This window comes from Myotis nattereri (genome assembly GCF_964212035.1).
Source record: "Myotis nattereri genome assembly, chromosome: 5".
Lineage (NCBI taxonomy): Eukaryota > Metazoa > Chordata > Mammalia > Chiroptera > Vespertilionidae > Myotis > Myotis nattereri.
In genome coordinates this window covers 6,482,631-6,498,956 of record NC_138080.1, presented here as the reverse complement: position 1 = coordinate 6,498,956, position 16,326 = coordinate 6,482,631, and the positions used below count along the sequence as shown (strand labels likewise).

Genomic DNA, 16,326 nt, shown 5'->3' with positions numbered 1-16,326 from the left:
GGAGCTCCCTTAACCATCTCTCTCTTTTAATGCCTTTAAGAGTCTTTCTTTATCTTTAACCTTGGTCATTTTAATTATGATGTGCCTTGGCATTTATCTCTTTGGATTCATCTTGATTGGGGCTCCCTGTGCTTCTTAAACTTGTGTGACTTTTTCTTTCACCCGCTTAGGGAAGTTTTCTGTCATTATTACTTCAAACAGATTCCCCCTCCCTTGCTCGCTTTCTTCTCCTTCTGGGACCCCTATGATACAGATGTTATGTTTCATGTTGTCCTGGAGTTCCCGTAAGCTATTCTCATTCTTCATAATTCTTTTTCTATGTGTTACTCTGATTGGGTGTTTTTTTCCTACCTTCTGTTCCAAATTGCCAATTCGATCCTCTGCTTCATCCAGCCTACTTTTAATTCCTTCCAATGTAGTTTTGATGTCAGATAGGGTATTCTTCTTTCTGACTAGTTCTTATCCATGGTTTCTATATCTTTTTTCATATGTCTTCTGGTCTAATTAGCATATCAGCTATTTATTATATAGGATAAGGATTATATCCTCTTGTTGGATCAGTCCCTTTAGTATTATGTAGTGACCTCTTTATCTCTTTTATGGCCTTTGTTTTTAAGTCTATTTTGTCAGACTTAAAATAGACTGTAGTTCCCCCCAACACACCCAAGTTCCTTGTAGTTTTCATTAAGTTCCTTGTAGTTCTCACTGAGTTGTTTGAGCATCCTTATAACAGTTACTTTGAACTTTGTATCTGATAAATTGCTTGCCTCCATTTTATTTTGTTGTTGTTTTTCTGGAGATTCTTCCTTTCTTTCATTTGAGGGTTGTTTCTTTGTCTTCCCATTTTAGCTGTCTCTTTGTATTTGTTTCTGTGTATTAGATAGAACTGTTATGACTCCCAGTATTCATGGTGAGGCCTTATATAGTAAGTGTACTGAGGGAACCAGTGATGCAATCCCCTGAGCCAGATGCTCTAGGAATGTCCCTTGTGTAGGTTATGTGGATCTTGACTGCTATTGGCCTGTTTTGTGGGTGAAATTAATGCTCAGGCTGGCTGGCTGAGGTTCAAGCTGACCACAGAGTGCAAGCTGCTCTGCAAGTGCAGCCTGAAGGTGTCTGGTTGGACTCAGTAGCACAATCTTCCAGATCACTTGTGCTCCTTGCTCCAGGGATGTTTCTTATGGGTTATGTGCACCCCCTGTTTTAGTTGCCTCTTGATGAATGCTGTTGGCCCTTTCCTGGGTGGAGTTAACCCTTCTGGCTGGGTGGCTATGAGGGTAAACCTTGATCACCAGGTATGCAATATTGTGGAGTTGTTCCCAGTAGTGTCTGGTGCCTACCAGATTCTTCCTTTAGGTGTGTTGCTTGTGTGGCTGGTGAGATCAAGTTCTGATGTGGTCTAAAGCCCACCACTAGTTTTATTGGTTTGGGTCCACTTGAGTGGGGTTTGGGTATAGATCACTGTTAGACGTTTTTTGTAACTAGTTTAGGGCTACCTGTCTGAAGCTCCCACAGTGTTCACTGTTAATGTCTCCATCTGTTGAACCTGGGTGTGCATGGGAGGGGCCAATCTGTGCAGGTGGGTCAGCTTCCTGGAGCTCTGATCTGGAGTCAGATGAATAAAAGACCTAGACTCCCTGAGGTTGGCATCCACCTGTTGGCTACTCTGCTCCCCTTCCAGGTTGCCTGGATTTCCTCCAGTGTCTTATGCAGGAAGGCTAAGAGTGAGAACAAGCTGGCCATGCCCACTGACCCTTCCACAGGGCTCAGGCTTGGTAGGTGGGGGTTACCAGGTCAGGCAGACAGGATTAGTGGATGCCCTAGTTTGGTCTGGCACTCAATGGGGAGAATGTGGTCCTGACTCCACAGCCATCCAATTTAGACTCTGCCAGAGTCTCCAACTCTATCTCCCCCAGGAGGAGTGCACCACAGGGTTAGGTGTAGGCAGCTGCCCTCACTGCAGGAGGGCAAACAGTTTGAGAAAGCCTTCTTTTGGGGGTGGTACAAAATGTGCCAGAGGAGGGGGGAAACGGCACTTCTCCTTTTAGCTCTGTAGCCACACCCGCTCAAGCCCTGGACTGGAGCCTCTGAGGTAGATGCACTCTGAATGTCCCTACTCTGAGCAGAGCCTCCTTCCCCCCTCGAAACTGAGCCTAGCAGGGTGGGGCCAGCTGGGCTTTCCCTGCTCCCTCCGCAACCCCTGCAGGGTTTGGAGGTCAAGGTGGCCCTCCCCTTGGGGTGGTGCCAGCCCTTGGGAGGGGAGAGAGCTACCCACCTCCATCTGCAGTGACTGCCAGAGACCCTAACAGAATGTTCTGAGGGGGTTGCATCAAATGTCTCAGCTCTGAGTTGTGAGCCCTGCCCCCCACAGATATGAGTTTAGCAGATGGGGTCAGCAGATGGGGAATGCAAATCCAATCCACCCTTTGATTGAGGTAATGTGGGCCCTTGGCCCTCAGGAGGGGAGCTAGCTACTTTCTCCTAGCCTGGTGGTGTCCTGCTAGTGAGCCTAACAGGAGGCTCCAAGTGGGTTGTGCCAAATGTCCCAGTTCTGCACTGTGCTTCCTTCCCCCTGTGGAACTGCACTGGCAGGCTGGTGCCAGCAGATTTGGGGGATGCATATTCAAGTAGTCCTTTGTCGGGTGTGGTGTAGGGCTACAGGAGGGGTGCAAGTGCACGCCTCCCCCTAGCTCCACAGCTGACTGCTGCCTGAGACCTTAACAAGGGCGTCTTCCGGTGGGTTGGTGTGGCACCTGCCTCACCTGTGGAAGGGGGAAAGCTTGGCCCTTGTTCCAGAGCCACTCAGTTCAATGATCATCTAAGAGTCTGTCTATAGTTTCTCCAGGAAGAGTGCACTCGGGTCCCTGTTGAGTGCAGACAACAGTCTTTTATGCCAGACTGGAGGTTTCAGGGTGGTGTCGCCAGTGTTTGGAGGACAGGGTTAGTGCACTTTCTCCAGCTGGTGCTGTAAGAACAGAAGTGATCGACCCTGGGAGATGGTGCCTGAGGGCCGGGGGGATGTTGACTCAGGACCAGGACCTCAGTAGCCTACCTTCCAGATCTCCAGATTTGTGCCACCCAGATCTTCCCTTTATGGCTTCCATATGCCTGAGTCTCCTTCCCTCTACCAGAGCCCCAGGTGAGTGCCAAGAGAAGCCCTTGTGTGTTGGCGCTTAAGTAGAGCACCTGGGATTCTAGCAGACTCCCTCCTCTTTCCAGCAGACAAAGCCCCCACTGATTTTTGCTGCCAGATGCTGTGCAGGCTCTTCTTCCCAGCACTGGTGCTGGGTTGGGGGTCCTGGCATAGGGTTGAGACCCCACTTTCCTTGAGGGGACTGGTGCAGTCACTGTCTCTGGGTTCAGGGACCAGCCCTCTCTGCCTCTCTGCCCTTCTTACCAGTCTCTTCCTTCTTACCAGTAGCTTCCTTTTTCAATCCTTGGATACCATACTCCTGTCCAGGTGTCCTTCTGTTGTTTATTCAGGTTGATTGCTCTAAATGTTAGCTGTTAACCTGGTTTGGTGCCGGAAGGAGGTGTGCGTTGCTTTCACCGACTCCTCAGCCATCTTAGAACCCCACTTCTACCATTTTTATAGTTTAGCTGCATTAAGTACCTGATGATAGATTTAAGTGGTTATTACTTTTGTTCTTAACATAATTTATTTAACTGCCAATTTATATAATTAAATTTTGATGACAGCTGCATTTAACAACAGCTTGCAAAATCCCTGAACGTTTAACAACTGGCTCTGTAAGCTGACTCGAGATGGCTGAGCCTGTCTTTGTGTCTCCTCACAGGCTCCCCCTACCCTCAGAGTCCAGGTGTGTGCTCCCGTGTGCCGGTGTGTGCTCCTGTGTGCCGGTGAGTGCTCCCGTGTGCAGGTGTGTGCTCCCGTGTGCAGGTGTGTGCTCCCGTGTGCTGGTGTGCGGCTCCACATGGCACCATGCATAAGCTGTGTGTGCCTTGCATGCACCCAGCTGTCTCTATGGGTAGACTGCCCTGTCTGCACACCACCGTGTGGCCCTGGACCCATAGGTGTCCACACACCTGTGTGCCAGCATCCTGTGTGCATGAGCCCACGTGCCTGAGTCCCCACTCCAGTGATGTGCTGGAGCCACGCTGAGCATTTCCTCCTAACTCCACACTCGGTGACATCAGGTTGGCAGATGAAACCAGCTGTGATGGGAGTATTTGTACCATGGGAATCAGCAGATGCTAAGTACCAGGGTTTCATTTTCTTCATTTCTTTTATTTTCTTATGTTGGTCAGAGAGGTGGTTATTAACCATTTATCAGCAGACCATGGGGCCCAGGTGCCTCCATGCCCGATGTAACCGAGTGTGTACCCGCGCACCAGTGCATGGTCATAAGTGTGTCTGAGCAACTGTGTCTCTGGGTGCACGTGACTTTGTGTTCCCATGAGTCTCTGCCTGTGTACCCATGCGAGGCCCAGGGCCCTGTTCCTCTTTGGCAGTTGGTTCTACAGGAAGCTGCTGGGGTGGGGGTGAGGGTGCGGAGGCTTCCCCCATCCCCCACTCATCTCTTCAGGACACCTGCACCCACAGGGCTGAGTGGTGGAAGTGAGTACCCTGCTTCTAGAACCCCAAGCCTATGCTGTACTCAGACCCCCACCTCAGCCCACAGCTGGGGACAGAGGGACCAAGCAGTCGGGCAATTAAGGAAAAGGAAGTTGAGGTCACCCTGCAGTTACTCTGGACGCTGACCCACTGAGGTTCCCGCTGGACAGGCTGGAGGCCTTGGCCATGGGCGGTGGGGGCTGCAGGAGCCGGACTGTGTGCCCGCAGCGGCAAGGACAAGCCTCCGTGTGGTGAGTGACCGTCCTGGGGGCGTGGGAGCGGAGGGACAGGTGGACCAACAGGGACAGATGGGCAGCGAGGCCTGTGCAGCCTGAGGGGCGGTGGACAGACAGCCCATCCTATTTCTCTCGACCCTCTGGTCAGCCTGTTTTCAAGTGAGCAGGCGAGGTGGTTTGACCTGCTTGTTTGTCCTGCAAAAGTCTGTGGTCCTAAGAGGTCTCTCCAGGGGCTGGGGTCCATGACAGACCACAAGGTACAACAGGAGGATGGAGCCCCTTGTGGCCAAAGTCTGGGGAAGAGAGACAGTGGATGCTAGGGGGAGGGTCTTGGGCTTCCTGCAGCAGAGTCGCCAGGCATGCTTCGCTTTTTAAACTGGAGATTTTGGAACACACACACCCACACCCCATGGACCTCCCTGAAAGAGAATCTGAAAGTTGAGGCTGGGGTGCCTGACTTTCAAAACAAACACTTCTGCTTCAGGCTGATGTGTGAGAGCCAGGCCTGAGAACAGTTGCTCCCCAAGCTGGCTAGCTCACCCAAGGAGAAGAACCCTCCACCGGGCAGCCCTCCAGCTCCCCTTCCCCCAAGGAGGTGCTCCTGGCTCCCACCATGGCCCACCTTGGGGAGCTTCCCACCCCAGGCTGCCTGGGGTGGGGTGCAGTAGGGAGGAAGGCTGTGGTTTCGTTCAGGGCACACCCAAGCCTCTGCTTCCTCCCAGCCCCCAAGGCCACACGGCCACCAGGCGGGTTCAGGCACTCTGGGGCCCGGGAAGGTGACCCGGAAGCAGCCAGGAATGGGTGCATTTGGAGTGGATGGCTGAGGCCGTGGAGCTGGTGAGTGAGGCTGGGGCACATCAGAGAAGGCCTCCAGGGCCACTCAGGTGGCTGATCCCACTGGCCCAGGCTCCTACAGTTCTAAGAAGGTTCGACAACCAAGCAAGATCAAGGGAGGACTGCCCGCCTTTGAGCCCCCTTGCCATGGTCCCGGGCCTCTCTGGGAGGGCTTCTGGGCAGAGGCAGGCTTTTCACTGGACCTGGAAGCACCATGGAATGTCAATGGCAAACCCATCAGCATGTCTTGTCTCGGCCGTCTTCGCACACCCTGACTCCCAGCCCTGACACGGTGCTGGACGCCTGCCACACTCAGTATCATACAGATGACAGGATGGTTGTGTCAGCCTGCTGTGGGTTCAAATCCCGCTCCCCTGCCTCTGGGCAGCCATGGGCAAGTGCCTTCACCACGCTGGCCCTCCCTCCGTTCCTCCATTAAAGAGCCGTCCTAGCCCTTACAAGTAAGATCAGGGCCCAGGCCCCCACGCAGTAGGAGCTCAGAAAACGTGGCCAGACGTTCCTGTTCCTTCACCCTGTCCCTGTCCCTGTCCCCCAGCCTTGCTTCCCTGAGCAGTCCCTGCCAGGCAACCTGTGTGCATCCTTAGCAGCTTCTGGGCCACCCTGGAAGGAGAACCTGATGGTCGGTCCAGCCGTTGCTGAGTTTGCAGGGTGGGCTCCTGAGAAAGGACTAGACGGAGAGGACAGCCGTGTCCTTGGGCCTCTTTCTGGTCTGCTTCCCAGTCACGTACAAACCACATTCATATCCAGAAACTCCCGTGAGAAAAAACACGGCATCGTGCCTGCCTCACGTCACTAGCTTCCTGCCCTCCGGGGCCTGACCCCTCAAGCCCCAGTGCCAGTGCCTCCCAGTTGTGGGCGGGGATTCCCCTCCAGTTTTGTCCAGCTTTGGGGGCTGTTCTTTTTAAGCCGCCTATGGTGCTGGATGTTGGTGGACAGCGTGTGTTTTGTGTCTTTCTACAATAAGCGAGCTTGCACTGTTAGAAAGGGTGTCCTTGTCGGATTTGTAAAGTAAGATTTTTCTAAAATCTCCACTGCCTACTGTGCTCTAACCTCGCGTTCCCCTGGTTCTGGCCTCCTGGGCTCCTGCCTTTGGTGCCAGGGGCTTGATGGGGGCTCTTCCTGGCTTCTCACTGCCCTAGGTGTTCCCGAAGTTCTCACATCTGCCCTCCGCCCAGGGACCAAGGGGTCCCCAAGGCGTTGGTAGCCTGTTGGGAAACATGTGTGGTGGGAGATAAAGAATTCAAACCTGGAGCACAGCAGATGAGGTGCTTTTTAAATGTCCACGAGCTGTTCTCTGGATTCTATGTATGTGTCTGACTGTGTATAATTGTATGTGTCTGTGTCTGTCTATGTGTGTGTGTGTGTGTGTGTGTGTCTGCCATTGTCCACAGATATTAGTATATAGAGTGTGTGCTTTTGTGTCTTTGTGTGACTGAAAGATTTCGGGGCCACCTACTTATGATAGCAATGAGGGAGGGGCAGGGGGGATCACCAGGGCCGGTGGGAGAGCAGGAAGTGACCAGGACAGAGCCCTAGGAACACAGAGTGTAAAGATCAGGCAAAAAAGGGAAGATTAGGCCAGCTGGTGTGGTTCAGTGGTTGAGCGTCAACCCATGAACAGGAAGTCATGGTTTAATTCTCCGTCAGGGTGCATGCCCAGGTTGCAGGCTTGATCCCTGGAGGCGGGTGTGCAGGAGGCAGCCAATCTGTGATTCTCTCTCATCATTCATCAATTCAGCCTGTTGCATCATAGGAGGAATGAATTTCTAGAGGGATGTGGTTGGAGGTAGCCAGTCGAGGTGAGTCGGGCAAGTGTCCTTTGGATTTAGCCTCAGAGAGCCAGGAGACTGAGGGGCTGGAAATGGGACTGCAGTGGCTGTGCAGTTGGGCGGCGTGCAGGGGCAAAGACGGGCGTGTGGAGAACTCTCTGAGAAGGGAGGGAAGAGCCTAAGAAGTCGCCAGACAGCCAGGAATTTTTCAGAGAAGAATGAAAACACCAGTTAGGAGGCAGCACTTGGCCGCTGGCAGGTGCGCACACAGCCACAGCACTGGGTACACCCAGATCCCGCAGACACGCAGACACAGAGCCCAGGCAAGCAGCAGAGCCCTCACAGATGCCAGAGCAGGTCTCCCTCAGGCCTAGAGGACACAGGCAGGTCCCACCCCTCAGATACTAATGGCCTTCACACACATGTGCACACACACACACTCACGCACATACACACACACTCACACACACTCACTACACACACTCACACACATACACACACTCACATATACACACACTCACTACACACTCACACATACACTCACACACACTCACACACACACTGACACACTCACATACACACACTCATATACTCACACACACTCACATACACACACACACTCACACACACATATACACACACTCATGTGCACACTAACATACACTCACTCACACACCCACATACACACACACTCACACACTCATACACACACACTCACATACACACGCACTCATACACACACTCACATACACACACTCACACACACATACACTCATACACACACTCACATACACACACACACTCACACATACACACACACTCATATACTCACACACACACTCACATACACACACACACTCACACACACACACATTACACACGCTCATATACACATACACACATACACAATCCCAGACGTTTGAAAAAGCACATAGATAATATCATTCAGCCTCAAAAAGAAGGAAATCTTGTCATTTACAACAACATGGGTGACCTTTGAGGGCATTATGCTAAATAAAGTAAACCAGACAAATACTATAAATAAAGTAAGAGAAACAAATACTATATGAGCCCACTTATATGTGGAATCTAATTTTTTTTTTAAAAAAAACTTATCGTAAAAAACATCAGATTTGTGATTGCTGGGGGTGGGGGAATGGGTAAAGGTGGTCAAAACATAGCAACTCCCAGTTACAGATGACTACGTCCTGAGGCTGTAGCTGCTGCACACCGTAAACGGGCACAGTGCTGTATGCCCGTTACATCACCAACACCGCAGGGAAACCCACTAGACCAGTGGTTCTCAACCTTCTGGCCCTTTAAATACAGTTCCTCATGCTGTGACCCAACCATACAATTATTTTCGTTGCTACTTCCTAACTGTCATGTTGCTACTGTTATGAATCGTCATGTAAATATCTGATCTGCAGGATGGTCTTAGGCGACCCCTGGGAAAGGGTCGTTCGACCGCCAAAGGGGTCGCGACCCACAGGTTGAGAACCGCTGCACTAGATGCTGAGTGTGAACACACACGTGGACACTCCGGACTTGCACTCAAACACTCACCTGACAGCACACGCGCTATGCACCAACACAAACGCCCCGTTAAACAGGGACAGGGGCACACAAACACTCAGACACTCAGTCTAGCCTGTTTCCCCAGGACCCACCGTCACCACTCCTCCCGCCGCTCGTCAGCTCCTCCTGGAATGTCTTGGCCAGCCCAGGTAAGAGGCCGACAGGGCTGGGGGTGGGGATGCTGCTAGAGCTTGGCCTCCCCCCAGACTGGAGCCCAGGGGCCCCGTAGCCGAACGCCAGCCCCACGATCCCCCCAGCGGCTGCACCCGGCAGCCCTTCGCACAGTCCCCGCCCCTCTTGCTGGCAGCGCCCCCCTGGCAAGGATTCCCGGCTGAGCTCTGCTCCATCCCAGCCGCACTCACTCGTGCAAGCCTGCCCCATGGCTGACCCAGGGCTCAACCACTCCTGGCCAGCCTTCTCTAAGCTGTGGCTGAAGCGGTGGGCCTTCAAGAGAGGTAAGAGGGCAGGCCGCGAGCAGCGGGCACAGGCCCGCACACAGGGTTCCCTGGACAACTTGCCCACCGCCCCGCCTCGAGCTCTCCTCGGCCGGGGGCACGGAGTGCCTGAGCCAACCCCCAGTTCCACATCCCGGGACCCCATGGCACATCCAGACTGTGGGTCCCCCTTGCCCAGGAGGAGACATCTTCCCAGACTCCGCAGTAACTTGTCTCAGGAGGTAAATTTGCAGAAGGAGAGGATTCACCTTGTAGCTCCCTCGGGGCAGCCTGGTAGCTTCCTGGGCCGCTGACACTGTGAGCTCTGGCTGGCTGTAGGGCAGAGGCTCAGCAAGAAAGAGCAGGGCTGAGACCCCAGGGGTTCTGATAGGTACCTTCCTTACACACACACACACACACACACACACACACACACACACTGGACAATGACACCCACCCCCGTCCTGGGCCTCAGTTTACCTCTGTGGTGGCTAGAGAGGCCCTTGTATTATATCCCCCCCCCCCCCCCCCCCCCCCGCCTGGGTGAATTGCTTTTGCAAAAAGATACTTCTTAAATCTCAGGAGGAATTTAGCCCTTGAAGATAAGCAGATGGTGCCAGGGCCATGGTGGGGTAACACTGTGCTAGCAGCCCCCACACCGTTCCCACGACCTTTCCACACGCATCTCCGAGGCAGGCCAGCCCCGCTGCTCAGCCTCATCCGATTCTGGCGCCCATTACTTGTGAGAGCTGCGTACTTGTTCAGGGTGGCAACGAATGTCCATTTGAGGGGCAATGAGAAGATTCATTAGTTCTTTTATCTACAGACTCTCCCTGAGGGCCGATTGTGTGCTGGGCACCCTGCTGGGGGAGATAGCAATATCGAGGGACCTGGGGGTGGGGGTGGGGAGAGAGGGTGGCAACTGAAGAGCAATCACAATGATGGGAATTGCTGCCCGTTGTTAAGTCTCATGCAATTAGACTCAGAGAGGTTGAGTGACTTGCACAAGGTCACACAGCAAGGACAAGCTAGAGGAACCAGCATTTTAAACCGGTTCTGTTCCAAGGCCACCTTTGAGGTGTTTTACCCAATGAACAAAGCTGCCAGTGTGGGCAGCTGGAGGGCTGGGAGGGTTTTTAAATCCACCAGTGGGTGGCAATGCTGGAGAATTTAATGCATCAGCTGCAGATCAGCAAGGCAACAGTCTGTGACCCAGGTCCTTGCAAAGGCCTACCAGCTCCTGGTCACCCAGCCCAGCCAGGCTCCCTGTCTGGGTAGGTTGAGGCTGTGATTTATAGGCAGCAGATGAGAGAGTGAGCTGTGGGAACCTGTGGTGACTCTTAAACCATTTTGTGGCTGGTGCTGCAGATACTGCTGGTGGAATAGGCTGCCTGGGACCTGAATCCAGGCTGATAGCTTTATCAAGAGGATCTTGTGGGGGGATGAGGGGAGCAGAGTGACTCCCCACCAGCGTCCTTCCGTCTTTAGCCCTGGAGGGCATAGGGAGAATGTCCTGTTTGTTTCCCTCTTAAGCTCTGGAACTAGCTGCCTGGAACTTCCTGGGAAAATGGTAGCGTTGGGCCCTAACTGGTTTGGCTCATGGATAGAGCGTCGGCCTGCAGACTGAAGGGTCGCAGCTTCTATTCCGGTCAAGGGCATGTACCTGGGTTGCGGGCACATCCCCAGTAGGGGGGTGTGCAGGAGGCAGCTGATCGATGTTTCTCTCTCATCGATGTTTCTAACTCTCTATCCCTCTCCCTTCCTCTTTGTAAAAAGAAATCAATAAATTAAAAAAAAAAAAGAAAGAAAATGGTGGAGTTGGGTTTAAGGAGGCAGACAAGCCAGGGAGATGGGGTGGGGACCTCCAGGGAGGTTCCTGTGGCAGGGCTGCACTACCCCTTCTCCGTTGTTCCAGTTACCCCTTCTGGCCATACTTTTTCATTCATTCCCCAAAATATAGTAAGTACATACATAATTAGTGCATCCTGAGCCTCAACTTGGTTTCTTTCTTCTCTGGATTCTCTGTCATGATTCTGACCCCATTCCATCTATACCTCTCACCAGCTCATCCCCTAAGAATCTCCTGATGTAATTCATCCCCATCTCCTGATGTAATTCATCACTGCCTCTGGGCCCTGCCACATCACCTAACCCCCACCCCCAACTATCCATCCTTCCATCTTCCATCTATTCACCCATCTCACCATCCATCCATCCATCTAACCAACTATCTTCCATTCAACCAGCCAACTGTTCATTATCCATCCACCTAACTATCCATCCATTCATCTGTTCATCTGTCTACCCATCTAAACATCATCAACCTAACCATCCATTCATCTAACATACATACATACATACATACACCTGAGCATCCATCCATCTAACCATCTATCCACTCATTCACCCATTCATCTGTCCAACCAACCAGGCAGCCAACTATCTATGCATCTAACCATCCCATCAGATAGCCAACTATCCAACCATCCATCCATCTAACCATCCCATTTATCTAACCATCCACCCATTTAACAATCCATTTACCCATCCAACCACCCACTCATTCATCCATCTAACATTTATTCACCCATCTATCCACTCATCAGCTCACCACAGAATGGCCTGTTGCTTATAAGTATTGCTTTGAGTTGGAAATACCTAGGTTTACATCCAGCTCTTGCCCTTACCAGCCTGGTGTGACCTTGAGAAAATCAGTACTCTCTCTGAGCCTCGCTGGGGTCCCCTTCTGTATAGTGGGGGCTCAGAGGGTTGCCGTGAGGATAGAAAAATGCAATTATGTGATGGCCTCAGCAATAGCCCTGGCACATAGGAGCTGACTACTACACATGAAGTTTTACACCCCAGCTGGTTTGGCTCAGTGGATAGAGTTTTGGTCTGCAGACTGAAGGGTCCCGGGTTCAATTCTGGTCAAGGGGTGCATGTGGGAGGAAACCAATAGATGCGTCTCTCTCACATCAATGTTTGTTTCTCTCTCTCTCCCTCCCACTCTCTCTAAAAATCAATGGAAAAATATCGTCAGGTGAGGATTAAAAAAACAGCTTAAGATTCTACTTGGGGCTTGGAGATATGACAGTGAATCAGATACAGAGCCTGCCCTTATGGGCCACATGGTCTGGAGCAGGGGTCAGCAGACTTTCTGTGAAGGGCCAGAGACTACATGTGTTTGGCTGTGAGGGTCATGTGAACCCTGGTACAACTATTGAATTTTGCTGTTGCAGAAGGAAAGCTGTCATAAAGTGGGCATGGCCGTAGGCTTGGAGCCATAGTTGGATCTTGGAACCCCCGGCATAGAAGGGCACAAATAAACCAACGACACCACAGCCGGGTGTCGGGAAAGGGTGCAGAGCAAGTCAAAGTTCTCCAGCAAAGACTCACAGCAGAGGATCAGAGTCCTCGATTGTCAGGCAGGTGCGGGGGGGCGGGGGGGGGTGGGGGGCGGGACGGGTGGTGAGGACAGCACAGCGGCAGGCGGGAGGACACTGAGTGTGGGCTGGGGGCGGCTGAGAGGGCTGGCACCCATCCCGGTGTCAGACTGTAGCCCAAGGGTCAGTCTATGGCTGAATGACAGTCTATGGCTGAATGACAGTCTATGACTGAATGACAGTCTATGACTCTGTGACACAAAGATTCGTGCTCAACATGCGATACCAGGATCAGAGTTGAGCCTGTCATCAGAATCCAGCACAGCCTGTTCCGGGCTCAGAAATTTCTGTCAAAAGCCTAAATTCATCCCTGACCTTTCACCTTTAGCCTTTGGACGGCAGACCTGCAGGGGGGCAAATGCCAGGCATGAGCTTCTGTCTTTGGCCTCTACAGGCTGTGGAAGGCTTCGGCCTCCATGAACCCCTGCCAAGTACAGCAGGCAGGCCCTGCAGCCTCTCCAGAGGCCCCTGGAGGACTTGGCCCAGAGATGGGTCTGCCTCTCCCTCCCAAGCTCCCATCAGCCTCCAGGACTCACCTCCACATCTGCTTTTTCTCATCCTTCAGCCTGCTTGTTTTATTTCAACCTTCCCCTGAGTCACAGATGTTGCCCTGGCTTCAGGTTGGGGGAGGGGCTCGATGCAGGCTTAATGAGGGCAGCAGACCAGCGTCCCTCAATCAGCCTGAGGGGTAGGTAGCTGGGGAAGCTGTGATGATGGAAACTGTGACATGGTCACACCTGTGGCAGGCCGAGGGCATCACGGCTCACCTACCTGGAAGCAGTGGAGCTGAAGCCCTGTGGGCCTGCCCCGTCATAACTCCGAAAGGGGCCTCAACACATTTTTCTGGTTACAGCTTCATAGACATATAATTCATACACCATGTAAGTCACCCACTTTATGTGTACAAGTCAATGGCTTTTAGTGTATTCACAGCGTTGTGTAGCTGTTGCAATTTTAGAACATTTCCATCACCGCCCCCCCCGCCCCCCCCCCAAAAAAACTGTATCCTTTACCTATCAGCCCACAATCCCCCCTTCCCCCACCCCAGCCTGGGGCAACCACTAATCTATGTTCTTAGACCCTATAGATTCACCTATTGTGGGCATTTCACACAAGTGCAATCACATAGCATGTGGTCTTTTGTGACTGGCTTTTTTGTCTTAATGTTTTCAAGGTCCGTCCATGTTGTAGTGTGTGTCAGTGCGTCACTCATTTTTATGGCTAATATTCCATTGTATGGATGGAGCACACTTTGTGTATTCATTTATCTATTGATGCATATTTGGGGCTATTTCCACCTTTTGGCTATTAAAAATAATGCTGATATAAACAGTTGAGTACAAGTGTTGGAGTAGAAATACGTGAGTTTATTTCTCTTGGGTAGATAGCTCGGGGTGGAATATCTGGGTCATATGCTTAACCTTTAGAGGAACTGCCAAGATGTTTTCCAGTCTTCTTAGTTTTCTGTATAGTTTTTGCGGGGAGTGGGGGTTGCACACATGTATGTGTATATGTCAACCCTTTTCGTTCATTTATTCATCAAATGTGTTTCATTCTGCCTTGACTATTTTTTGCCATTTTTGCTACCTCCCAAAGGCCCCAGCAATTTTGTATTCATAATTTTGTATTCTTTTTCTCAAAGGAGGCCTCCCCAAATTATATAAACTTCAGCCCCCCCACCCCCCACAACTTGGGGCATTATGCAACTGGGAGGAGAGGGAATTAGTGGTTATTGACAGCCCTGTGCTATCCCCCTCTCTGCTCACCGCACATTGGAATAGAGAGGGATATCCTCACCCCCACTCATCCGCTGATGGGCACTTAGGCGGTTTCCAGATCTTAGCTATGGTGAATTGTGCTGCTATGAACATAGGGGTGCATATATCCTTTCTGATTGGTGTTTCTGGTTTCTTGGGATATATTCCTAGAAGTGGGATCACAGGGTCAAATGGGAGTTCCATTTTTAGTTTTTTGAGGAAACTCCATACTGTCGTCCATAGTGGCTACACCAGTCTGCATTCCCACCAGCAGTGCACGAGGGTTCCTTTTCCTCCACATCCTCTCCAGCACTTGTCATTTGTTGATTTGTTGATGATAGCCATTCTGACAGGTGTGAGATGGTACCTCATTGTCATTTTGATTTGCATCTCTCCAATGTTTAGTGACTTTGAGCATTTTTTCATATTCCTCTTGGCCTTCTGTATGTCCACTTTCAAAAAGTGTCTATTTAGGTCCTTTGCCCATTTTTTAATTGGATTGTTTATCTTCCTTTTGTTAAGTTGTATGAGTTCCCTATAAATTTTGGAGATAAACCCTTTATCACATGTATCATATGCAAATATGTTCTCCCATAAAGTGGGCTCTCTTGTTGCTTTGTTGATGGTTTCTTTTGCTGTGCAGAAGCTTTTTATTTTTATGTAGTCCCATTTGTTTATTTTTTCCTTAGTTTCCATGTATCATTAAATGTATTGCTATGACATATGTCTGATATTTTGCTGCCTATGAATTCTTCTAGGATTTTTATGGTTTCCTGTCTTACAGTTAAGTCTTTTATCCATTTTGAGTTTATTCTTCTGTATGGTGTAAGTTGGTGGTCTAGTTTCATTTTTTTTGCATGTACCTGTCCAATTTTCCCAACACCATTTATTGAAGAGACTGTCTTGACTCCATTGTATGTTCCTGCCTCCTTTGTCAAATATTAATTGAGCACAGCTGTTTGGGTTGATTTCTGAGTTCTCTGTTCTGTTCCATCGGTCTATATGTCTGTTCTTGTGCCAGTACCAGGCAGTTCTGAGAATAGTGGCTTTGGAGTATACTAATAACTTGATGCCTGAGCGGCCAATGAACAGGTTACTCCAACACACGTTTCTGTGAAAGAGAGGCTAAGGCACTAGTTTACTTTAGGAGTAAGTAGCCCTGACTGCCTGCCTCGTTGGCTTTTTATTGTCACAACAGCTTGAACTAAAATTAGCCTCTAGATACAACCTGAAGGGTAAGTATCCTTGAGAAAGCACATGCTTCTACAAGGTCGGGTCTTAAAGACTAAACAGAGAGATTCTAGCAACCCCCACCCCCGGGGGATCGGACTTGTTTGGAAAAGTCAAGGCAGGGGCTGCTGCCTTCGGCAAGGTCCCCTCAGAGGCCCCCGACCTTCCAGAGAATCCTCCTCGCAGACATTCCAACCACACCCCGTGCTTCCCCACGTCTCCCCGCTTTTCGTTTTCTGGCTGCAGAAGACAGAGGGAGGCGGCGAACTTTCTGCTTTGGAAGGTCAGGGTCCGTGAAGCGCGTTCACTGCTCGAGTTCTGATTTTGTAGACTGTAAGAAAAACAAAGAGAATTACAAAGACAGCAATGGTTAGTCCGGTCAGGTACCAATTGATTTTAGGAAACTATGTGGTGGAATCTATCCACTCCAAATGCTCCTGTACCCTGT

At 51.0% G+C, this 16,326-nt stretch overlaps 1 protein-coding gene across 1 annotated transcript in view; it reads left to right on the top strand.

Annotated features, from left to right (window-relative positions):
* Positions 1 to 4,494: 4,494 nt before the first annotated feature.
* ARHGEF18 (Rho/Rac guanine nucleotide exchange factor 18) overlaps positions 4,495 to 16,326 on the top strand; it is a 97,829-nt gene continuing 85,997 nt past the window's right edge. Inside the window, exons 1-2 of the mRNA XM_081091524.1 lie at positions 4,495 to 4,827; positions 9,100 to 9,163. The gene's annotated coding sequence lies outside the window, so the exon portion shown is untranslated. The remainder of the gene's footprint in view (positions 4,828 to 9,099; positions 9,164 to 16,326) is intronic.